This window comes from Equus caballus, unplaced genomic scaffold (genome assembly GCF_041296265.1).
Source record: "Equus caballus isolate H_3958 breed thoroughbred unplaced genomic scaffold, TB-T2T haplotype2-0000440, whole genome shotgun sequence".
NCBI lineage: Eukaryota > Metazoa > Chordata > Mammalia > Perissodactyla > Equidae > Equus > Equus caballus.
In genome coordinates, this window is record NW_027222395.1 from 1,245,716 (window position 1) to 1,271,668 (window position 25,953).

General features: G+C 41.0%; 1 long non-coding RNA gene across 1 annotated transcript in view; it reads left to right on the forward strand.

Annotated features, from left to right (window-relative positions):
- Positions 1–25,953, forward strand: part of LOC102150966 (translation initiation factor IF-2) — a 96,704-nt gene that overhangs the window by 58,340 nt on the left and 12,411 nt on the right. Inside the window, exons 3-4 of the long non-coding RNA XR_011436144.1 lie at positions 23,672–23,749; positions 25,671–25,736. This is a non-coding gene — a long non-coding RNA (translation initiation factor IF-2). The remainder of the gene's footprint in view (positions 1–23,671; positions 23,750–25,670; positions 25,737–25,953) is intronic.

The window sequence follows — 25,953 nt, forward strand, 5'->3', positions numbered from 1 at the left end:
GACCCCCCTTTCTTCCCTAGATTACTCCTGGGCTACTTAACAGCCTTTTTTCACTATTAGATTGTGAGTTCCTTGAGGTGAGGTCTTAATATGTTTTTTATTCCAATACCAAGTGTCCAGAATAGATTCAGCATTTGGTAAATATTGTAAAATGACTAAGTGAATCTAACTCCTCATGAATAAGACGTGAAATCTGACTGGTTAACTGGGGTTAAAACCCTTATCAATTCCGGAAGAGTTTAAATGGAAGTTTTCCAGGCAACAGATATTTGTGAAGGTGACCTGAATTGCCTTTGCTTTGTAATTTTAATGCTACATGGTCACTTTAAAGGATTTTCAAAAAAGCATCAGCCATTAGAAAGTTATATCTATTAGTCTTGTTTCCTTATTATATTGTTACTCCTAGATTATGACTCATCTTTCCCCTGAGGCATCAGCCTGCTAAAGCAGACCCATATGACTTTTTCATGTGTTAAACCAGACTGGAAAATTCGAAACTCAGGATCTTTGGCCATTTCTGAATCTCTTTTATTAATCATAATGGAATTATAAGAAAACCATTTAATAGTTAAAGAAGATAGGCTATTTGCATTCTGGGAGTGGTATTAATTTTAGTTTTCTGAGATCGGTGCCATCAGCTGAAAAGAAATGAATGAGGAAGTTTAACCAGAGGGACAAGGAATGAGTTGTAGTTTTGGGTGGTAAGACGAGAATTAGGTTTTACATACAGGGCAAGATGCTCAACTATCAGAATGAGTACACACAGACTAGGAACTCTAGTTGTCTTGAAGTAGGAGAATTAGAGCTGATGTTGGACAGGTTTGTTGGGTTGTATTCTACTCTTCATCTATCAGAATTGCAGAACTTACTGATTTTCTCTTGTTTCTTCTTAGTTGCTCTCTTTATGCTAATCTTCATGTAACTTTAATGGTTAGGCACGGCGTACAGAATTAGTTTGCTTCTGATCAACTCATTATGAATTCTTCCGTTTACTTCTGCAAAGTCTTAAGATGGCTTCTACAAAATGTAGAACCGCTATTCTGAGTTTTTACTCAAATGAGTTAGATCCAAGGTTTTGTGAAAAAAAGGATCGCCTCTTTTTTGTTTTTAGAGAAATCTTCAGTGGTATTCAAGAGATTTTCCGTGGCTCTTTGTATGCAGGATACTTATTTATGAAGGACTACCTTTTAATGTATCTTGTGTGAGGACTCAAAGAGAAGGTCTTAGGTTTCAGTAATGCCATGTTGGTTGTGGTAAACTTTGGATGCTGTCTTTAGAAAAATAAAATTAATCTTCTAAGATGACTATTCTGTGTTACCCATGCTGGTATGACCTGTCGTCTCACATACTTAATTTTTATATCCTTAGATGGCTGGGAGGCCTGAATGATTTTTTTGAGATGATGTAGAATAGACACCAGTCTTGTTTATTTCTTGTTTCAGTATTTTTTCTTCCCCTCCTTTTTTTTCTTTTTGAAAAGGAACAAAAGTTTGTTATATTCCCAGAAATTTTTGAAGTTTAAGATGTTAATATTTCTCAAGGGTCAAGAGAAGCAGGTGGGTTTAAAAAGTCTAGGTCTTTTAGAGGATCCCTAGAGAGATCTCTGAAGAATTAAAAAGGGAAGATACCATTTGACTTCCCTTATTTGTGGCACAAGCTTCCTGCCAGACTGCCTGGTACATTGGTCCTTTCTGTGTCCCAGTACAAAATTAATATTAAGCAATTAATGTTAAATAGAAAGTAATACAATAATAAGATTCAAGTAGAGTTGAAGGCCAAAAAAATCTTATTATAGAGAATAGAAATTGTAAAATCACATTGTAAAAACCTTACGCCCTTGATGAACATAAAGTGTGGACACTTGGTTTTTTTCTTAATACTGAATGTGGAATTTTTCAGAAAGCAGAGCTTCATTAAAGACTTGATATCCTAGGGTGAGATCCTTGGTGGAAGGAACTTGTGCTGCTTCTGCTCATTTTTAATATAGTCAATCAATGTTCACTACTGCTTGGCCTCAAAAGGCAGCAAAATAATTGTCTTGACAGATAAGTTAAAAAATATGTATATTTATAACAGATTATTTTAATTTCTATTTCCATTCTATAATTTTATAATCTCTGCTGAAGCAAAAAATTCAAGCAATTACAGATTGATTACTTCCTATTTATTCCTTTTAAAGCTCAAGATTCAAATAATATTTTCAGATCATGTTAAATCTTTTAGTTTGAGTTAGGTTTTTCCTCCCTCGTTCTTGTTTGGACTAGAAATTGTATTAAAGGAGAAAATTCCAGTGCAATTACTATCAAAAGATCTATCAGCAATTCAGTTAATGTGCGTCATTTTTTTTAAATAACAGCTTTATTAAAATAAATCACATTCCACACAGTTTACCCATTTAAAGAGTACATTTCAGTGGTTTTAGTATATTCACCACAATATTTATTACTCCAACAAGAATCCCCATACCAATTAGTGGGCACGCCTCATTTCCCCTCGCAGCGTCTACCCTGGATCCTAACAACCACTCTTTTACTTTCTATCTCTATGTATTTGTGTATTCTGAATATTTTATATAAAAGGAATCATACAACATGTCTTTTGTGACCAGCTACATTCATTTTAGCATAATGTTTTCAAGGTACATCCACGTTGTAGCATGACTTAGAACTTCATTTCTTTTTATTGTTGAATAATATCCCATTCATCATTTGACAGATATTTGGTTTGTTTCTAATTTTTGGTTATTATGAATCGAATTATGAGTGTGTATAAATTTTTGTCTGGGCATATATTTTCTCTTCTCTTTGGTGTATACTTAGGAGTGGAATTGCTGGGTCATGTGGTAACTCTGTTTATCTTTTTGAGGAACTTTCAGAACTGTTTTTCAAAGTGACGATACTATTTTACATTCATATCAGCATTGTATCATGGTTCCAATTTTTCCACATCCTTACCAACACATCCTATTGTCCATCTTTTTTTATTATACCCATTCTAGTGGATGTGAAGTAGTATCTCACATTTATTTTTATTGTGGTAAAATATATCTAGCATAATATTTATAATTTTAGCCATTTGTAAATGTGCAATTCAGTGACATTAAATGCATTCACAGTATGTAACAATCACCACCATCTATACTCAGAGCTCTTTTATCATCCCTGACAAAAACTGTATACCTTTCTTGATAGTCTCTTCAGTGAATGGTGCTGGGTCAACTGGATATCCACATGCAAAAGAATGAAGATTGGATCCTTACCTTATACTTTATACCACAATTCACAATGGATCAAATACCTAAATTAAAGAGCTAAAACTCTAAAACTCTCAGGAGAAATCATAGGGGCTAATCTTCATGACCTTGGATTTGCCAGTGGTGTCTTAAATAAGATGCACAAAGCGCAAACAACAAAAGAAAAAATAGTTTGGATTTCATTAAAATTAAAACCTTTTTTCACATCAAAGGGCACTGTTAAGAGAGTGTAAAGATAATCTACAGAATGGGAAAAAATATTTGCAAATCATATATCTGATAAGGGTTTAATATCTAGAATATATAAAAAACTCTTACAACTCAGTGACAAAAAGACAAACAACTCAATTAAAAAATGGCAAAGGACTTGAATATACATCCCTTTACTTTTTAGAAAAATATTGTGGTGAACTACCCATGCATAACATAATATTTACCATTTTAACCTTTTGTTGTTGTTGTTGTTGTTGAGGTAGATTCACCCTGGCAACGTCTGTTGCCAATCTTCGTCTTTTTGTATGTGCGCCACCACCACAGCATGACCACTGACAGACGAGTGGTGTAGGTCTGTGCCTGGTAACTGAACCCAGGCTGCCGAAGTGGAGCGTGCCAAACTTAACCACTGGGCCACCGGGGCTGGCCCCCATTTTAACCTTTAAATGTACATTTCAATAGTGTTAAGTACATTTACATTGTTGTGCAACCAATCTTCAGAACTTTTTCTTCTTGCAAAACTGAAACTTTATACCCATTAAACAACAAGTCCCCGTTTCCCCCATCATCCCTTTGCTTAAAATCACTATGGTTATGTTTATTTTTATTTATTTATTTATTTATTTATTTATTGAGGAAGATTAGCTCTGAGGTAACTGCTGCCAATCCTCCTCTTTTTGCTGAGGAAGACTGGCCCTGAGCTAACATCCATGCCCATCTTCCTCTACTTTATATGTGGGACACCTACCACAGCATGGCTTGCCAAGCGGTGCCCTGTCTGCACCCGGGATCCAAACTGGCAATCCCTGGGCCGCCAAAACGGAACGTGCGAACTTAACTGCTGTGCCACCGGGCCAGCCCCAATATTGTTATGTTTCAAGTGGGTTTCTTGTAGACAACATATAATTGAGTCTTGTTTTTTAATTCATTCTGACACCTGATTGTATCCACACTGAAAGTCTGACACACTCTGACTCTTAGTTGATGTATTTAGATCATTTACATTTAAAGTGAATTTTTATATAGTTGGATTAATATCTGCCATGTTTGTAGCTGTTGTTTATTCATTGCACTGGTTCTTTGTTTTCTTTTTATCTTCCCCGTTTTGCCTTTGGTTTTAAACATTTTATATGATTTCATTTTCTTTCCTCTTTTAACTTATAAGTGATACTTCTTTAAAACAATTTTTATTGGTTGTCTTACAGTTTGCAGTATACATTTATAACTAGTCTGAGTCCACTTTCAAATAAAACCATACCATTCACAAATAGTGTAGGTACCTGATAATAGAGCGTTCCCAATTCTTCCTCTTATCTGTAAGGGGATGACACTCACCCGATACATTTTTGCTATTAGGTAAGTTAAGAATAAGAAACATAAAATATGTTATTTTCCCTTCATTTATTCCTTCTCTAATACTCTTCCTTTCTTTATCAGATCTGTGTTTCTGACCTATATAATTTTCTTTCTCTTTGAAAAACTTCTTTTAACATTTCTTGCAAGGCAAGTCTTCTGGCAACAGATTCTTTCAGTTTTCCTTTGTTTGAGAAAGCCTTTATTTTTCTTTCGCTTTCAAAGGATCATTTTGCTGGATACATTGTTCTTGCTTGGTGGTTTTTTTTTTTTCCTTTAAACACTTTAAATATTTTATTCCGCGCTCCTCCTCCTTGCATGGTTTCTGACCACATGTCAGATGGAATGCTTATCCTTGTTTCTCTGTAGATAAGGTGTCTTTCTTCTGCCTTCTTAAAATTTTTCTCTGTCTTTGGTTTTTTGCCTGTTTGCATATGATATAGCTCGGTGTAGATATTTGGTATTTATCTTGCTTGATATTCTCTGTGCTTCCTGCATCCGTGGTATCTATCATTAATTCTGGAAGATTTTCCACCCACCATTATTTCAAACATTTCTTCTGCTCTTTTCTCTCTCTTTCTTATTCCATTATGTGTATGTTACAACTTTGTAATTGTCCTATAGTTACTAGTTTTTCTGTTTCCTTTTTTTTTCTCTCTTTTCTCTTTTGCATTTCAGTTTGGAAAATTTCTGTTGATGTATCATCAACCTGACTGATTCTTTCCTCTTCGAGCTCATTGATTCTTTCCTTGCCTGTGTCCAGTCTATTGATGAGCCCATCAAAAGCATCTTTATTTCTTTTACAGTGTTTTAGATTTATAGCATTTCCTTTTGTTTTATTTAATAGAGTTTCCATCTCTCTGCTTATATTACCCATCTATTCTTGCACGTTACCTGCTTTTTTTTATTGGAGACCTTATCATACTAGTCACAGTTATTTTTAATTCCCCTGTCTTATAATTCCAAAAACCTGTGTCTTATCTGAGTCTGGTTCTCATGCAGTCTTTGTCTCTTAAGATTGTGTTTTTTCTTGCCTTTTAGCATGACTTGCAATTTTTTTTGAAAGCCAGATATGATATTTCTGGTGATAGGAACTGAGGTAATCAGGCTTTTGGTGTGAGCTTTTATGTTAATCTCGCTAGGAACTGGGTTGTGTTTAATATTTGCTGTACCCGTAGGTGACAGAGGCTTCATGTTCTTCTAATTTCCTTGTTTTATTTTTTTTCTTCCTGTTTTCTCTGGATTTCCCTAAGTAAAAACGCCTTCTTAAACAGAGTCTGTTATCTTGCTGCATTCTCACTTGTAATTCACTGTTGTTATGGTGGATCCCTGTTGATGGGGTGATAAGCAGTTGGGGAGGGAAAGTGTTCTGTAATCTTATGATTAAATCTCATTTTTTTCTAGTGGTCCTGAGTCCCTGGACTGTGACCTTCAAAAGTGTCTTTTAGCCCTCCCTCCCTCCCCCAGCTTCGGTGAGACAAGAAGGCTGGTGGAGGCTGAGGTTGCCTACTTGCTCTTCCTCCAGGTAGATGATGCTCTGCTAAAGTAGTTTATCTTCAGGGTGTGACTTTGTTAAGAAGAGAATGTTCTGGGCATATTTCAGTATGGTTACTTTCCCCTTCTCCTGCTCAAAGCAGAAGAGGATTTTCCTCAAATCTTCATTGTGAAAGCCTGAAAACCTTCTAGGGTTCCTGGACGTAAAACCCAGGAAAGTGTGGGGCCCCCCCCTAAAACTGGGACCCCAAGGTATTTTAACTCAGGCTAATCCATACTTGGTCTCCTACAGTTTGTCAGTTACTGTTGAAGTGTTCCCACTCCAGATAAGCTGTGATTCTCTGTATCTGCCTGTCTCCGGTGTTTTCGGTGGTGATTTGCCCTGTGACCTCAGTTTTCTAAGATAAGTTATTGATTTACAGTTTCTTTTATCTTTTTTCTTGTTGTGAGCATAGGAGTGAGGACTTATAAGCTCCTTATGGGCTGTAGCTGACTGGTTAGTGTTTTTTTTTTTTAAATGGTCCTATGTGAAATGCCATAGCTGTCTGTGGCTTTAGTTTTCGTACTCTCCTTTGTTTGAAATGCTTTTGTAATGCCTGTCAAGTCTTGGTCTTTGTGAGGATCAGTTCCAGTTTTAGTTGGAAGTTTTAGGAATTGATTTTAAAATGATTTGCTTTTCTTATTGTTAGTGACTTATCTTTAGTTGCTGCTGTGTCCAAGTGAAGATAGTGTGGTAAGCACAGTGGTAAAGCCAGAGACTCAGGTAATTTCATGTGTCCATAAAGTGTCTTATTAAAAATGTAAATTAAATCAATGAGCGTATATAAAACAATAACAAAGATAGCAATGAACAAAGATGAAAAACTTTGGAAAAGTATGCTCTAGTAACTGAAAGCACTTTAATGGACGTCTTAGTTTGTCCATAGTCCTTTTAAGTACAGATGGTTCCCAACTTAATGATGGTTCAACTTAACGATTTTTTGACTTTACAATGGTGCAAAAGCGATACACATTCAGTAGAAACTGTACTTTAGATTTTGAGTTTTTTGAGTTTTTTGAGGATTGTCTTTTAGGGTAACTACTTTTTCTATTCATTAAATTATATTTGTCACTGTGCCTGGAGTTCCCCGAAGGGATGCAGTATAGCGTAGGCTTTGGTTGGAGATAGAATTCCTAATTTCCACTTAGTAGCTGTAAGTGCAAATTATTTAACTCCCTTATTGCATTCAGCAAATAAGTGCCTTTCTGAGCCTCAGTTTCCTGTAATAAAGTTCTCATGAGGTTTAAATCAGGTCAGTGTGCATAAAATGCACATGTTAAAATTTGGTGAGGTTTTGTAAGGAAACCCAAGACGTGGACCCACTGAGAAAAATTCCACCATTTACCCTAACAACCGGAAGCAGTGGTAAGTATTCAGCAGCATAGTGGAAACCTGTATGGGCCTGTATCACATTTGCGACTAAAATCAAGGCATAAAAAGTTTATAGACAATTAGACTTTATTTTATATGCTTACGTAATTAATACTTGGAAGATTTTGATAGGATTTCTTATAATCTTACTTGAATAAGGAGATAAGATTTCTAACACTAAAGCAAGGAGTAAACTTGTAAATAAAAGAGGTATGAAAAGAATCTGTTGGATTAGTGAAAAGCTAAGTATCAAATACTGTTTGATTTATAAGTGAAGTTATGGATACTAACAAATAAATGAGCTGTGTATTTTATAATGCATTGTAAATAGATATTATAATTTTAAAACTAAAAACACATGCACATATGAGTAATTTCTTGAATGGGAGTGGATTACCTTGCAAAATCTTAGGAAAATTAAGTTTTCAACTTTTAAGTTTAGTTTCACTCATACATCACCAATCTTCATTTATGAACTATAAAAGAAAATTACATGAATTAAAAAACAAAACTTTTCCAGCATAAAAGCGATAAATTTATACTATGAAAAGATAGAAAAAAATCACCTATAATATTATCATCTAGATAACACCTACTGTTAATATTTCTGAGAGTATTTTACTGTAATAATTTTATTTTATTTATTTCCCTTTTTTTTTTGGTGTGTGTGAGCAAGATTGGCCCTAGCTAACATCTGTTGCCAATCTTCCTTTTTGCTTGGAGGAAGATTGTTGCTGAGCTAACATCTGTGTCAATCCTCGTCTATTTTATGTGAGATGCCGCCACAGCGTGGTTTGACAGTGGTGCTAGGTCTGTGCTCAGGATCTGAACCTGTCAACCCCAGGCTGCTGCGAACTTAACCACACTATGCCACCAGGCTGGCCCCCTATCGTATTTTTTTTTGTTGAGGAAGATTGGCCCTGAGTTAACATCTGTTGCTTATCTTCTTCTTTTTGCTTGAGGAAGATTGTTGCTGAGCTAACGTCTGTGCCAGTCTTCCTCTATTTTGTATGTGGAACACCGCCACAGCATGGCCTGATAAGTGGTGTGTAGGTCTGAGCCTGGGATCTGAACCCATGAAACCTGGGCCGCTAAAGTGGAGGACGTGAACTTAACCACTATGCCACTGGGCTGGCCTCATGTGTTTTTAAACATAGTTGTGATCATATTTTATCTACAACTTATAGCTTGCTATTTTTGGTTAGCATTGTAGTGTGAACTGTTTTCCATATTATAATTGAACTTTTTTGAATTATTTTTAACGGATGGTATGATATTGTATGACTTTTATGCATACCTGTTTATTTAGCCATTATTATACATTTTAATTATTTACAGTGTTTTCGCTGTTGTAAATAACTCATAGATCAGTATCTTTTGTGAGTAAAGTTATTTACTAAGAATTATTTTCTTTGTATAGCTAAAAAGAGGCAGAATTACTCAAGAGATCAAAGGCTTATTGCCAAGTTGTTTTCTAAATCCTTTTATTACCACTGTCCATATGTGAGAATGTCTACTTCAGAGTAAGTTGTCCTATAGTGGGTGGTCTTTTTTTCCCTTAAGTATTTGGTAAGTAAAAAAAGATATACATTTAACACTTTTTTTAATTGAGTTAATGATAGGTTACAATCTTGTGAAATTTCAGTTGTACATTAATGTTTGTCAGTCGTGTTGTAGGTGCACCACTTCACCCCTTGTGCCCACCCCCCACCCCACCTTTCCCCTGGTATCCACTAAACTGTTCTTAGTCCATAATTTTAAATTCCTCATATGAGTGGGGTCATACACAGATTATCCTTCTCTCGCTGGCTTATTTCACTTAACATAATTCCCTCCAGGTCCATCCATGTTATTGCAAATGGAATGATTTTGTTCTCTTTTACAGCTGAGTAGTATTCCATTGTATAGATGTACCACATCTTCTTTACCCATTCGTCTGTTGCTGGGCACTTAGGTTGCTTCCGTGTCTTGGCTATTGTAAATAATGCTGCAGTGAACATTGGGGTGCATAGGACATTTGGGATTGCTGACTTCAAGCTCTTTGTATAAATACCCAGTAGTGGGATGGCTGGATCGTATGGTAGTTCTATTTTTAATTTTTTGAGGAATCTCCATACTGTTTTCCATAGTGGCTGTACCAGTTTGCATTCCCACCAGCAGTGTGTGAGGGTTCCTTTTTCTCCACAACCTCTCCAACATTTGTTACTATTAGTTTTAGCTGTTTTTGCCATTCTAATGGGTGTAAGGTGATATGTTAGTGTAGTTTTGATTTGCATTTCCCTGATGATCAGCGATGATGAGCATCTTTTCATGTGCCTATTGGCCATCCGTATATCTTCTTTGGAGAAATGTCTGTTCATGTCTCCAGCCCATTTTTTGATTGGGTTGTTTGATGTTTTGTTGTTGAGTTGTGAGAGTTCTTTATGTATTATGGATATTAAGCCTTTGTCAGATATATGACTTGCAAATATTTTTTCCCGGTTAGTGGGTTGTTTTTTTGTTTCAATCCTGTTTTCATTTGCCTTGCAGAAGCTCTTTAGTCTGATGAAGTCCCATTTGTTTATTCTTTCTATTGTTTCCCTTCTCTGAGAAGGCATGGTGTCCGAAAAGATCCTTTTAATACTGATGTCAAAGAGTGTACTGCCTACGTTTTCTTCCAGAAGCCTTATGGTTTCAGGTCTGAGCTTTAGGTCTTTGATCCATTTTGAGTTTATTTTGGTGAATGGTGAAAACGAATGGTCAATTTTCATTCATTTACATGCGGCTTTCCAGTTTTCCCAGCACCATTTGTTGAAAAGACTTTCTTTTCTCCATTGTAGGCCCTCAGCTCCTTTGTCAAAGATTAGTTGTCCATAGATGTGTGGTTTTATTTCTGGGCTTTCAATTCTGTTCCATTGATCTGTGCACCTGTTTTTGTACCAGTACCATGCTGTTTTGATGACTGTAGCTTTGTAGTATGTTTTGAAGTCAGGGATTGTGATGCCTCCCGTTTTGTTCTTTTTTCTCAGGATTGCTTTAGAAATTTGGGGTCTTTTGTTGCCCCATATGAATTTTAGGATTCTTTGTTCTAATTCTGTAAAGAATGTCCTTGGGATTCTGATTGGGATGGCGTTGAATCTGTAGATTGCTTTAGGTAGAACAGACATTTTAACTATGTTTATTCTTCCAATCCATGCACATGGAATGTCTTTCCATCTCCTTATGTTGTCATCCAATTCTCTCAGAAAGGCCTTGTAATTTTCATTATATAGGTCCTTCACTTCCTTAGTTAAATTTACCCCAAGGTATTTTATTCTTTTTGTTGCGATTGTGAATGGTATTGTGTTCTTGAGTTCTTGTTCTGTTGGTTCATTACTGGAGTATAGAAATGCTACTGGTTTATGCAAATTGATTTTATACCCTGCAACTTTGCTGTAGTTGTTGATTACTTCTAACAGTTTTCCAATGGATTCTTTGGGGTTTTCTATATATAAGATCATGTCGTCTGCAAACAGTGAGAGTTTCACTTCTTCCCTCCCTATTTGGATTCCTTTTATTCCTTTTTCTTGCCTGATTGCTGTGGCCAGGACCTCCAGTACTATGTTAAATAAGAGTGGTGATAGAGGGCATCCTTGTCTCATTCCTGTTTTCAGGGGGATGGCGTTCACTTTTTGCCCATTGAGTATGATGTTGGCTATGGGTTTGTCGTATATGGCCTTTATTATGTTGAGGTAGTTTCCTTCTATGCCCCTTTTGTTCAGAGTTTTTATCATAAATGGCTGTTGGATCTTGTCAAATGCCTTCTCTGCATCTATTGAGATGATCATGTGGTTTTTATTCCTCAGTTTGTAGATGTGGTGTATCACGTTGATTGATTTGCGGATGTTGAACCATCCCTGTGTCCCTGGTATGAATCCCACCTGATCATGATGTATGATCCTTTTGATGAATTGCTGAATTCTGGTTGCCAAAATTTTGTTTAGAATTTTTGCATCTGTATTCATGAGTGATATTGGCCTGTAGTTCTCTTTTTTTGTGGTGTCCTTGTCAGGTTTTGGTATCAGCGTGATTTTGGCCTCATAGAATGTGTTAGGAAGTGTTCCATCCTTCCTAATTTTTTGGAATAGCTTGAAAAGGATAGGTATTAAATTCTCTCTGAAAGTTTGGTAGAATTCCCCAGGAAAGCCATCTGGTCCTGGGGTTTTATTCTTTGGGATGTTTTTGATTGCTGTTTCAATCTGTTTCCTTGTGATTGGTCTGTTCAAATTGTCTGCCTCTTCTTGAGTGAGCTTTGGGAGATTGTAGGAGTCCAAGAATTTATCCATTTCCTTTAGGTTATCCATTCTGTTGGCATATAGTTTTTGTAGTATTCTCTTATAATCCGTTGTATTTCTGTAGAGTCTGTTATTTCTCCTGTTTCATTTCTGATTTTGTTTATTTGAGCTTTCTCTCTTTTTTTCTTTGTAAGTCTGGCTAGTGGTTTGTCAATTTTATTTATCTTCTCAAAAAACCAGCTCTTTGTTTCATCGATCCTTTGTACTGCCTTTTTTGTTTCAATAGTATTTATTTCTGCTCTGATTTTTATTATTTCTCTCCTTCTGCTGACTTTGGGCTTCATTTGTTCTCTTTTCTCTAGTTCAGTTAGATGTACTTTAAGGTTACTTATTTGGGATTTTTCTTGTTAGTTAAGATGTGCCTGTATTGCGATGAATTTTCCTCTTAATACAGCTTTTGCTGTATCCCATATGAGTTGGTATGGCATGCTATCATTTTCATTTGTTTCCAGGTATTTTTTATTTCTTCTTTAATTTCTTCAATGATCCATTGCTTGATCAGTAGTGTGTTGTTTAGTCTCCACATCTTTGTGCCTTTCTCAGCTTTTTTCTTGTAATTAATTTCTAGCCTTATAGCGCTATGATCGGAGAAGATGCTTGTTATTATTTCAATTTTTTTAAATTTGTAGAGGCTTGCCTTGTTTCCCAACGTATGTTCTATCCTTGAGAATGTTCCATGTGCACTTGAGAAGAATGTGTATTCAGCTCTTTCAGGGTGAAGTGATCTATATATGTCTATTGAGTCCAATTGTTTTAGTTTTTCATTTAGCTCCACTGTTTCCTTGTTGATTTTCTGTCTGGATGATCTGTCAATTGATGTGAGTGGGGTGTTGAGGTCCCCTACTATTATTGTGTTGTTTTTAACATCTTCCTTTAGGTCTGTTAATAGTTGCTTTATGAATCTTGGTGCTCCTGTGTTGGGCGCATAGCTATTTATAAGCGTTATTTCTTCTTGATGAAGTGTCCCTTTGATCATTATATATTGTCCCTCTGTGTCTCTCTTTACCTGTCTCATTTTGAAATCCACTTGGTCTGATATAAGAATTGCAACACCTGCCTCTTTTTCCTTGCTATTAGCTTGAAGTATTGTCCTCCACCCCTTCACCCTGAGTCTGTGTTTGTCCTTGGGGCTGAGGTGTGTTTCCTGGAGGCAACAAATTGTTGGATCTTGTTCTTTAATCCATTTTGCCACTCTCTGTCTTTTTATTGGAGAGTTCAATCCGTTCACATTGAGAGTGATTATTGATGCCTGTGGACTTAATGCTATCAATCTATCGCTCATTATCTTGTTTTCCCGCGTTTCTTTTCCTGTGTGCTTTAGACTACCCATTTAATACTGCCATTTCTTATGCTGGGTTTCTTAGATTTTTCCTTATTTATGATTTGTGACTCTGTTCTGTACTTTATTTTAGTGTCTACCTTGAAGTTTGTATTTCGAATCTCGTGCATAATATAGTCTATTCTCTGGTGGTCTCTTACTTACTTGACCAATACTGATTTAGACCCTTTGCTCTTCTCCTCCTAAATAATTATTTTCATTTTTATTCCAACTCGTCTTATGAATTTGTAGTTAGAGTGATAAGATCGTCCTTGCTTTGGTAGTTTCCTTACCTTTACCTTAATGCTATAGTTGAATATTTGATTTCCTGTTCTGGTTCTATCCGTCGGTCTCCCTAGTCTGTGGATTGTGTCCCCTTTCTCCCTTTTTTCTTTCAGGTATGAGAGCCTTCTTGAGGATTTCTTGTAATGGAGGGCTTTTAGTTACAAATTCCCTTAGCTTTTGTTTGTCTGGAAAAGATTTAATTTCTCCCTCATATCTGAAGGAAATTCTTGCTTGATAGACAATCTTGGCTGAATATTTTTATCTTTTAAAGCTTCGAATATGTCACTCCATTCTCTCCTTGCTTGTAAGGTTTCTGTAGAGAAATCCGCTGACAGTCTGATAGGGGCTGCTTTATAGGTTATCCTCTCTTTTTTTCTTACTTCCCTGAGTATTCTTTCCTTATCCTTCCTTTTTGCCAATTTTACTACTATGTGCCTTGCAGTAGGTGTCTTTACATTGACAAATCTACGAGATCTGAAACTTTCCTCTACACACATTTCTCTGTCAATCCCTAGATTTGGGAAGTTCCCTTCAATAATTTCGTTAAGCACACTTTCTGCTCCATTTTCCTTTTCCACATTCTCAGGAATTCCTATGATCCTTATGTTCTTACTCCTCATTGAATCTGTTATCTCTTGGAGATTTTCCTCATTTTTTTAAATTCTTAGTTCTCTTTCTTCCTCTGTCTGGAGCCATTCAGTCTGTCTACCTTCAATTATGTTAATTTTCTCTTGTATGGTGTCTACACGGGCGTTCAGGGAATTCGTATTCTGTTTTATCTGGTTCATTGTGTTTTTCATCTCTAGTAATTCTGTTTGATTCTTCTTTATGATTTCAGTCTCTTTGGTGCAGTAACTTCAGAACTCGGCTTGTTTCTCTATCTTTCTCTCTACCTCATTGAGTTTTTTGATTATAGCTGCTCTGAACTCATCATCACTTAGTTTACCTAATTCCAAGTCCTCAGGATTTAATTCTATGTTTTTATTGTTTTCCTTCTGGTCTGGGGCTTTTATAAATTGCTGGATGGTAGAGGAGCGGTTTTTTCACATGGTGGTAGAATTCGGTTGCAGTTACAGCCTGTCGCCACTAGGTGGGCGTCGAGAGCGGCATGTTATGAGCTCTCGCCTTGGGGCAATATGGCTGCGTCCACTTGCTTTGCCGCGAGGGAGGGGCTGTTACTCTCACGCGCCGGTCTGGGTTCAGATCACTTCTGTTCTCTGGTCTCCCGAGGCCCTTGGTTTATGGGGTCCCCACGGACGGAAGCTTTGCCCCCGTCAGCAGGTTTCCACTGAACCAGCAGCAGGAGTCCTGGGTGATCCCGTGTCGCGCAGCCCCTACCGTGCTCCTTCCCGACCCATGCAGCAGCGATCGCAGACTCTAGGTGAGGGAGCAGTGTTCTCTCCTACCGTTCCAGCGCCTCCAAGGCTGTAAGTAGGGTTTATGATCTCCGCCTTCTTGGTATTGTAGGTCTCTCACGTGCTGGCATTATGTTTATTCTCTGAAATTCAGTTTTTCCAATCCTTTGTTGTATTTTGGAGGGGAGAGAATCCCGGGTCAGCTCACCCCGCCATTTTGCTCTGCCCCTTTTGACATATTCAATTTTCTTAATAGTTATAGGGTTATATTCAGATTATCTGGGGTTTTTTTGAGAAATTGGTCCATTTCAGCTAAGTTGTCAAATTAATGTTTGTAGAATTGTTCATAATATTCCCTTGTCCTTTTGATGTCTACAGGATCTATAGTGGTATTTCCTAATTTTAATTTGTGTCTTCTCTCTTTTTTTTGGTCAGTCTTGCACGAAGTTTATCAATTTTATTGATCTTTTCGAAGAACCAGTTCTTCGTTTCATTGATTTTACTCTTTTTCTGTTTCAGTTTAATTGGTTTCTGCTCCTGTCTTTATTTCCTTCTTGGTTTGGGTATATTTTGTACTTCTTTTTCTAGATTCTTGAGGTGGGAGCTTACTGATTGGAAACTTTTCCTCTTTTCTAATGTAAGTGTTTTAGTGCAATAACATTCCCTCTCAGGACTGCTTTAGATGTGTCCCACAAATTTTGATGTCATTATTTATTATTTTTGTGTGTGAGAGGTGGATTGGCCCTGAGCTAACGTCTGTTGCCAGTCCTCCTGTTTTTGCTTGAGGAAGACTGTCACTGAGCTAACATCTGTGCCAGTCCTCCTCTATTTTATGTGGGATGCTGCCACAGCATGGCTTGATGAATAGTGCTAGGTGTGCACCCAGGATCCGAACCTGTGGTTCGAACCCTGGGCCACTGAAGCGGAGTACGTGAACTTAACCACTGCGCCGCTGGGCCGGCCCCCAATATGTCAGTGTTTTTTTAAATCTCCTTTGAGGTTCCTTCTTTGACCCAAAGATTATTTAGAAGTGTATTGTTTAGTTTCCAAATGTTTGAAGATTTTCCTGTTACCTTTCTCATACTGATATCTAGTATGGTTTCGTCGTGGTCTGAGAACATTGATTTTAGTTCTTTGATTCTATTGAGATTTGTTTTATGGCCCAAGGTAGGATCTGTCGTGGTCTATGTTCTGTGGGCACTTAAAAAAAAAGTATAACCTGCTGTTGTTTGGTGGACTGTTCTAACAGCTATCAATTAGATTCTGTTGGTTGATGGTATTGTTGATTGCTCTGGTTCCTTGCTGATTTTCTGTCTAGTTATTCTATGAACTATTGAAAGAGGAATGTTGAAGTCTCCAACTGTAATTGTGGGTTTATTTTTTTTTCTTTCTAGTTCTGTCAGTTTTTCTTCACAGTGCTTTGCAGATCTGTTATTTGGTGCCTATACATTTAGGATTGCTTTGTCTTCTTGATGAATTGAGCCTTTGTTATTATATAATATTCTTTCTGTCTCTTGTCATTTTCTTTATTTTGAAGTCTACTTTGTTACTAACATAGCAACTTTGCTCTCCTTTAATATTTGCAAGATGTATCTTTACCATTCTTTTACTTTATCCTGTCTGTATCATTATGTTTGCCATGAGTTTCTTGTAGACAGTGTATAGTTGGATCATTTTTTTTCATCTACTGTTTCAGTCTCGGTCTTTTAATTGGCATGTTTAGACTATTTACATTTAATATAATTATTGATATGTTAGGCTATAATTATTTTTTATTTGCTGTTTGTTCTCTTTGATTTTCATTTCTCTTTCTCCTTGAATTTTTTTTCTTAGGGTTTGATTTTTTTATGATAAATTTTATATTTATCTGTAGTGATTTTTTCAGTATAGATTTTTTAGTGATTGCTCAAGGCATTACGTTTTATACATATATATATAGTTTATCACAGCCTACTAGTGGTGTCATTTTACCTGTTCAAGGAAAGGGAGTACCTTTTACGTTCCTTTACCATTCCCCATGTAAGTGTCTTAAATGTTTCCTCTACATAATTTAGAATGCACCAGACACTGTTGTAAGTTTTGCTTTAGTCATCAAACATAATTTAGAAAACTCAAGAGAAGGGAAGCCTGATGACATGTATTTTTGCCTCCTGTATTCTTGCTTCCTTTATGATGATCCAAGGTTCGTTCTTTTATCATTTTCTTTCTGTTTAGAGAACTTCCTTTAGCCATATTTTTTACGGTAAGTCTGCTAACAGATCCTCTCAGTTTTCCTTTGTCTGAGAATGTCTTAATCTCCCTTTCTTTCCTTAAGGGTATTTTCACTGGGTGTGGAATTCTTGACAGTTTTTTTCTTTCAGCACCTGAAAAGCATTGTGCCACGTCCCTCTGGCCTCTGTGGTTCCCAATGAGAAATCTGCTTTAATTATATTTGGTTTTCTCTTATCTATAAGCTGTTGTTTTCTCTGACTACTTTCAAGATTTTATCCTTGTCTTTAGTTTTGATATTTGTTTTTGATATTAATTAAATTTCTGTCTTGGTGTGGATTTCTTTGGAGTTTATCGTTTGGAATTCACTCAGCTTCTTGAATTTATAGGTTGCCACTCTTGACAAATTTGGGGAGTTTTCAGCCATTCTTTCAAGTGCTTTTTCTGCCCTAACCCCCTCTCCTTCCAGGACTCTGATGACAGAGTTCCACAAGTTATAGTCTCACAAGTTCCTAAATGCTGTTCTTCTCATATTTATTTATTTTTTTCAGTTTGTTTTCTCTCAGCTGTCTGAGTGGGTAATTTTTTTTTAAAGATTTTATTTTTTTCCTTTTTCTCCCCAAAGCCCCCCAGTACATAGTTGTATGTTCTTTGTTGTGGGTCTTTCTAGTTGTGGCATGTGGGACGCTGCCTCAGTGTGGTTTGATGAGTAGTGTCATGTCCGTGCCCAGGATTCGAACCAACGAAACACTGGGCCGCCTGCAGCGGAGCACATGAACTTAACCACTCGGCCACGGGGCCAGCCCCTGAGTGCGTAATTTTTATTGTTTTGTCTTCCAGTTCACTGATTCTTGCCTTGGCTCCCATCATTCTGCTGTTGAGCCCATCCATTGTGCTTTTTATTTCAGTTATTGTATTTTTCAGTTTCATAATTTGTTTGGTTCTTATATCTCCTGTTTCTTTACTGAAGCTTTCTGTGTTTTCATTTATTTCAAGCATGTTCATAATTTCTTGTTGAAGCTTTTAGCATGGCTGCTTTAAAATCCTTGTCAGGTGGTTCTGACACGTCTGTTACCGCCATGTTGGCGTCCATCGAATGTCTTGTTCATTGACTTTGCAGCCTTCCTGCTTCTTGGTATAATGGTGATTTTTCTGTTGAAACTTGGACATTTTCACGTTATGTTGGGTGACTCTGGATTGCGTTTGATCCTTCTCTTTCAGTCAGCTCTTTCTCACACTGCTCCAGCAGGGAAGGGGGACCACTGCCTTTTACTTTCAGGTGGAGGTAGAAGTCCAGACTCTCCACTTGGCCTGCACTGACACCTGAGGTGGGAGGTTCCTTGGTACTGCCAGGGGAGGTGGGAGTTCAGCTCCCCACGTGCCCTCCTCCATCATCACCCCAGCAGGGAAAGGGAGGGGGCCTCGGAACTGCTGGGTGGGAATGAAAGTCCCAGCTCCCTATCTGGCCTCCTGACCCTTCCCTGGCAGGGATGCTAGGGCACCTCTGAGCTGGCAAGGTGGAAGTGTAGCCCTTGCTGGTCAGGGTGGAGCTGCATCTTTTCTGTGGTGTGTGTCTGGAGTAGGGTGGCTGTTGTCTGAGAGTTCTCTCTCTCACCCAGCTGTCCCTTGCCTGGTGCTTCAGTCAGAGAGAACAGGCTTTTATTGGGGCTTCTTTTTATCTGTGCTTGTTGGCACTTTTAGGTTGCTGGCTCCTGCAGTCCCCAGTCTGGGACAATGAGGCAAAAAGAAAACCCAGGACACCATACCTCCATGTCGTTTCTCAGGTTCCAAGGTTCCCAGCCCATCTGCCTTTGTCTCTCCACCTTTCAGTCTTCTTAGGTTTGTCTTATGTACTATGTCCAGGGTTTTATTCGTACTTAGTAGGAGGAATGGACAAAATTACATCTACTCCATCTTCCAGGAAGCAGAAGTTTCAGGGAACCATTTTCGAAAGGGCTTTGGGGTGAGGAGTATGCCCGGACCGCCAGCAGCCTCTTCCCAGAAGCCAGCCAGGAGTGCAGCCTCCAGTTGATTGGGTCTGTGAGGGGAGGCTGAGTTTAACTGAAGGGAAGTAGCTCAGAGGACACTCTTGTGTGGTCACTTTTATGTGGGATCTGGACCAGTGTGCTTCCTCTGGGGTGGCCTGCTTGAAACAGAACTCAGTCCTGTCCTTTGGATCTTTACTGCTCAGCTCCTCGGTATCAACAACAGATCCCTGCTTCTCCTGTCCCCGTCTCTCCCTCAAAAGACAGAAACAAAAACAGAAACCCCAGCCACCCTGTCAGAAAACAACAAAGCTAGCATACCACTAAGAGTTTCTAGACACGCTCCCCTGTGCCAGCTTCCTTTTGGGTTGTCTGTTGAGAGTCTGTGTGTCTGTCATTATGGGGCTCTCAGGAAGAGAATGCCTTCAAGCCTGTCAGAGGCCCCTCTCCAGGACAGACGGTGAGGCCTGAGAGGGAGCAGTGCTGCCTTACAAACTGCTTGTGAGCCTCTGGTCCTGTGGGGACAGTGGCTCTGGGGGGCACTTCTGGACTTAGCGCCACGGCCGGGCCTGCTGCTGGCGTGTTTAGACAGTCAGAAATGGTGGGAGAAGCAGCAGCACTTCCTGGGAGGCCCTTCCCACACCTGTGGGCTGAGGACAGGGTGGCCGGCTCAGGACCACAGGCTGTCCTGGCGCTGGGCTCTCGGGCATGTGGGGTGGGTTCTAGTCCTGGGGCTCGCAGTAGAGGTGCTGGGGAGCTTGAGGAGGGAAGCAGCAGGAGCGGCTTTGTGTGGTTAGGTTGGCTCCTTCCTCACCAGCCCTTCAAACGCAGTCATTCCTGCCTCTGTGCCTTTGCTTTAGCTGTGCCTGTGCCCAGAGAGTCCTCTCCACCTCAGGCCGCCCTCCTGTGTGGTGGGGTTGGGGGTCCTCACCTCCTTCACGGTCATTTGCTCAGTTGGATGGCTGTGCAGGGTGGCAGGTACCTCCCTGTCTCCTGAGGAGGTAGAATGGCCCAGTAGACATCTGGAGGCTCTTGTCATCCAGCTGTGGGCACCAAGTCAGCCCTTTTAGGAACTCTTTGCTCCACCCTCTACCCCGTCAGCCTGCGCCTGCTGCCTCTTGCTGCCTCTCTGGCCTCTGTGCCTGGCACGTTCCAGCTCTCTTCCTACAAACCAATGGACTGGGTCACTGCCCTTTGGAACCTTGTCCCTGTCTCTTTGAATGAAGTTTCCCAAATCTGGCTGTGGGGGCAGAGTCACTTGAAGACTTACATAGTGACCCCCCCAGTACCTCCCCAGATTTGGCTTCCTTAGGTTTGGGAAAAGGACTCTCTATTTCCTTTGGACTGTGAACCCGTGAAGGTAGGAGCAGTTTCTCATTTATCTCTGCTTCCACAGACTTTTTAAACAGCTTTATTGAGATGAAATTCACATATCATACAGTTGATCCATTTAAATTGTACAGTTTGGTGATTTTTAGTATATTCCCAGAGATGTGCAACCATCACCACAATCGATTTTAGAACATTTTCATCATCCTGGAAAGAAATCCTGTACCTCTTAGCTGTCATTCCCCAATCCTTCCATCCCCCTGGCCCTAGGCAGCTGTTGTCTGCCTTCAGTCACCGTGGGTTTGCCTTGGAAAATGCTCTTGATAGAACATACCCACTTCCCAGCCTGCTCCTCCTCCCAGAGCACGTGTTTCTGGCCCTATGCCCGGTGTTGACCTGGCCTTCCTACGTTTCTATACAACCTGCCGACCTGGAAGGGTCTCCCTTGGGGTGATCTGTATAAAGAAGTCATGGCCAGGGGCCAGCCCCGTGGCATAATGGTTAAGTTCAGTGTGGCCGGCTTCAGCGGCCTGGGTTTGCGGGTTACGATTCCAGGTGTGAACCTACACCAGTTGTCAGCCATGCTATGGCGGTGACCCATATATAAAGTGGAGGAAGCCTGGCACAGATGTTAGCTCAGGGTTAATCTTCCTCAGCAAAAAAAAAAAAAAGAAAAGAAAAAAATCATGGCCAATCGAGGTGGGTGCTGGCAGGCTCCCTGCTGTACAGCACATGGGGGCTATGCACACAGTCAGCTGAGTATATGTTTGTTGAGTGAATAAGGACACCAGTGGTGGGCCAGGGTGAGACCAAGACTGGGTTCTGAGGGAACTTGTGCTAGCCCTTGGGTCTCCCACTGCCGCTTTTGGGGAAAGCCCAGATGTGGCTGATAATGTGAAGCTGTCTCAAAGCCCTGCAGCCAGAGACTGGGAGGCTGATGTACAATAAAAGCTGGACAGAAATGGAGGAGACATGACCTCGTCGTCCAACTTCCTGGTTTCACAGGTCACGGAACTGCAGGCTGAGGGGCAAAGTGGGGAAGTCACCTGGCCCAGGATACACACAGGGGGTTGTCCTGCCCCAGTGCTGACCGCTCCATCCTGTGTGCAAGCTTTGATGGGGTCTGATAAGTGTGTGAATCCCTGAGTGGTGCGGGAGAGCAGCCGAGCGTGCTCACCTGCCTGGGGATGGCTGGGTGCTGCTGGTGTTTGCTGAGAAAACAGACCTCTACTCTCTTTGCTTCTGCTTTCCCAGGCAGAATTTCATTCCACATACCCCATGGCCCTCCTGGGTTGTGTCCCTCTAACCCCTGGTTACCTGCCAGTGCCCACTCTTGTGTCCATCAAAGCCAGTCTTTCACTTTCTTCAGGCCTCTCCATGCCCCTTGCCTGAAGCCCCTACTTACGTGCCCTGTTCACATTCACAGGGAAAAACCATTGCTTTCCTGGGGGGCCTTGAGGAACCTGCAGAAGCCAAGAAAAGAGAGTTCTTCTTGGCAGATGGTGTGTGATCTCTGGCAAATGACCTTTCCTCTCTGAGTCCACAGATTCCAGGCTGCCAGCTGAAGAGGTGTGACAGGGCCTCCTGGTTTGGAGAGCATTGAATAAAAAGCACTTCCAGAGGAGCCCTTAGGCTCACCCGGAGATCAGTGTGTGTGTCGACAGCAGGCAGAGGGTTTGGGCTTTATTTGTGTCCTGCCCTCCAGAGGGCAGTGGACAAATTGGCCTGGTTGTGCCTTCCCCGCCCTTTCTCTCCAGCTGGCTCTGGCTGAAAAGGGGGATGGAGTCAGAGTGGCTGTCCAGATCTTTAGCTCACGCTGAGCTCCGACTGCCATGGTCTTGGGGGAGGAGAAACTCTTTGGATATAAAAAAATATAATCATAGCTAACATTGATTGAACTCATAGGCCAGACACTGCTCAGTGTGTTTTTCTGCTATGATTTTTTTTGAGATATAATTCACAGACTGTAAAATTCACCCTTTTAAAGTATACAGAGTAATTTTTAGCATATTCACAAAGTCATACAACCATCTCCACTGTCTAATTCCAGAACATTTTTATTACTCTGAAAAGAAATCCCTTACCTGTTAGCAGTCACCCCGTATTTCCCACTCCCTCCGTGTCGTGCACCCATCAGTCTGCTTTCTGTCTCTGTACATGTACCTGTTCTGGATGTTTCATAGAAGTGGGATCATGCGCCATGTGGTCTTTTGGGTCTGCTCTCACTTAGCATAATGTCCAGGTTCATGCATGTGTTAGCATTGTCAGTACTTTGTGCCTTTTTATAGCTGCATAAGATTCCGTTGTGTGGCTAGGCCACCTTTTGTTTATCCCTTCCTCTGATGATGGATGTTGGGGTGACTTCCACTCTTTGGTGACTGTTTAATAGGACTGCCATGAACGTTCACGTCTGCGTTTTTATTTGAGCACCTGCTTTTAGTTTTCTTGGGTGTATATACCAAGGAGTGGAATTCTTCACTTAACCTTTGGAGGAACTGCCAGACTTTTCCACAGTGGCTGCACTGTTTTCCATTCCTGTGCTGAGTTTTACTTGCATTGTGTCATCAGTCCTCACATAAGTTTCGTGAGGTGTAGATATAATTGTTATCGCCCCCACCTTTCAAGTGGGAGAACTGAAGCTCAGAGGGTTTCAGCCCAGGGTCGTACAACCAGGAAGTCAACAGTGGTTTGGCCCACGCTGGCTGCCATCACTGAAGGGGTCTCTCTTCTCCCAGGCCCTGCTTTGTGCCATTAGGATGAGGACTTTTGACTGTGTTGTTCGCCTGGCACACATCGGCACTCAGATGGTTATTGAAGAACATGCCGTTGTTTTCTGATCTTGGTGGCTCGAACAGGAGCTTGAAGGAGGCATCTGTTTCCTAGGAGTTCCTCTACTCTGCAGTTTTTCAGACTTCCGCTGGGTTTTGCATTCTCCTCTCCACACCAGATGCTGCAGACCTCCCACAAGTTTCTTGCTGTCAGACATCTCTCTTGGAGACTCAGCCTGTGGCTGGGGAATGAGATGCATGGAGTGTGCTAAGCAGAGGTGACTTGTGTTTCCAGAGAGTGTTTGTCATTAACTTGGCTGTTGAACCTGTTCTCTCTCTCTTTGGTCCAAGACCACTGATGATCTGCTCTCCTTTCACTCCTCCAGGCAAAACCCATTTACGCTGGCTGGCTGCTCCTGGCTCCAGATGGGACTCACCTTGACAACCCAGTGCATCGGTCTCGGGTAAGGGCGTCAGAGTGAATTCTCTGGGTGGGAGGGACTGGAGAAGGGCCCATCTAAGGGCAAACTGGCCAAGTGGAAGAGGGAGATAGGGAGCTGGACAGTGGGTTGTGGGATGGCAGGATGAGCAGGGAACCCCCATTTCATGAGCTCATAGGTGTTTGCTTCAAAATGAGGTGCTCTCATGTGGTGCCACCTGTTTCATGGGTCCTCTTGACTGTAGAAACAGTTAAATGGAAAAGGCAAAAGAGCAGTTTGGCAAATGTTTGTATTATGCTAATTAGGTTCCCAGTTCCTTCAGGGCCGAGGCCCTGCCTCCTGCAGCTCCCCTCTTCCATCCGGTGCTTCAGGCTGGGCGCTCAGCAAATGAGCCTAGTGAGGGGTTAAGGGCCTCAAGGGCCAGCATTGCTTTTGCCTCATCTCTCCTGGGCACCCCAGCCCAGGACAGGTCCCTGCTGTGCACAGGCTGCTGGGAGCAGTGAGATGGTCAAACCAACATTGTCCCTGACCAGTGGTTTGTTCCTCTGCCAGGGAGCCCCTTTGGATTTGACTCCAGTTAAAACACATGCTTTCCTTTTCCACGGGCTTGCTTCCAAGTGCTGCCACCTGCACCCTCTAAATTGCTCCATCTCTGCTTCCTTCCCATCCCTGGCTCCTCCAGAGAGCTTCTGCCCTGCCTCTTGGTCTCTGCTGCCCCCAGCCTGAAAGCCGCACTCTGGGGTGGGGGCCACAGTGCCCCACAGACCCTGCGTTGTATCTGGGGTGTTTGGAATTCCTTCTGGAATGGATTTTGACTTTAAAACAGCAAGTAGGAGTCTTGAAAATGTTTCTCAAGAAGAGTCCACGTGGCCTCTCCCTGGACACCAAGGGCAGAACCAGCCCTCTACAGGTCCTCTTTGCAAGGCCGTTTGAGTATCCTGTTCCTGCCACCCAGGCGGGAGGACCACAGGGGTGACTGTGTTCCAATGACTTCAGCAACTAGGGAGCAGTTCCCCTTCCTGTTTTATATTTAGGTCATACAGAATTGCCATCTCCAGCTTCTGATGGGAAAATCATTATTATAAATGATATAATTCTGGCCCAAAGCAGAGCATGGTATTTTACTTAGTTCTTGTGGCCTTATTGCCAGAAAAGTACGAATTTTGTTGGGCTTTATGAAATGTTGAAAATAGGTCATGGATCCTCATAATGATCTTTGGGATTCAGGGACCAACAGTCTCATGTTCTAGACATGTTTTCCCCCCACCAAAAGGAAGGCGTCTATCTTCAGGTCCTTGTTGTTCTGCTGTCAGTGCTGTCGGCCCACTGTTGGCCCCCAGCAGCTGGCCTTTGGGTGGGGAGTAGAGGGGGTACTCCTTGCCGGTTCGTCATTCCCGGACGTTGGAGTTGTTCCTGCTGCTCTTGCTCTTTCTCAGGTTTGATTTTTGTTAGTTTGCTCCTCCTCAGTGAGTACTGGAGCCCGGCTGTCTTTTTCCCTGTCTCCCACTCCCTGTGGATCATTGGAACAACGCTTTTATAGCAGATTGTTTCAGAAGTGGGGAATTAGTGCCTGGCATTCTCAGGTTATCCCATATCATGTCAGATAATTCATCAAATAAATACTGACACATGTTAGTCGATGAAGAATACAAAAAGGTGACCAACACACCATCTCTTCTCCCGAGGAGCTTGCAAATTAAAATAAACCAGGTGTCTCGTTAAATCTCCTTAACTCGTGTGGAATCGCAGTGGGTGGTTTGGGCCTCTCCCCTAGCTAGCACATCACCGTTCTTCACCATGGGTCCCTCTTTTCATGCCGTCTGCCCTAGCAATGGAAGCTATGGAACCAGCGTTCCGTAAATACAGATTTGTCAGACACAGGGACTCAAGAAGCAGAGATCGCAGCCAGAGCCCTCCTAACCACTCACTCTATGCTCCGTTGCAGAAATGGCAGTGGCGGTTCTTTATCCTCTACAAGCACGGCCTCTTGCGCTACGCCTTGGACGAGATGGTGAGTGTCCTCCTCTGCCCACTCCCCGTCTCCCAGCCTTTGCCATGCCCCTCAACTCAGCTTCATCTGCGTCGTCTCTGAGCACAGCAGCTGTGTGCTCTTCGCTTGGGCTTCTGTTTGGGAGCCTGGAATTTTTTAAGAACTTGTGGCAGCTTGTAGAGATGGTCCTTAGAACTCAGACCTTTAGTTTGAGGCATGTGTAGTGGTTGTGGGTGAG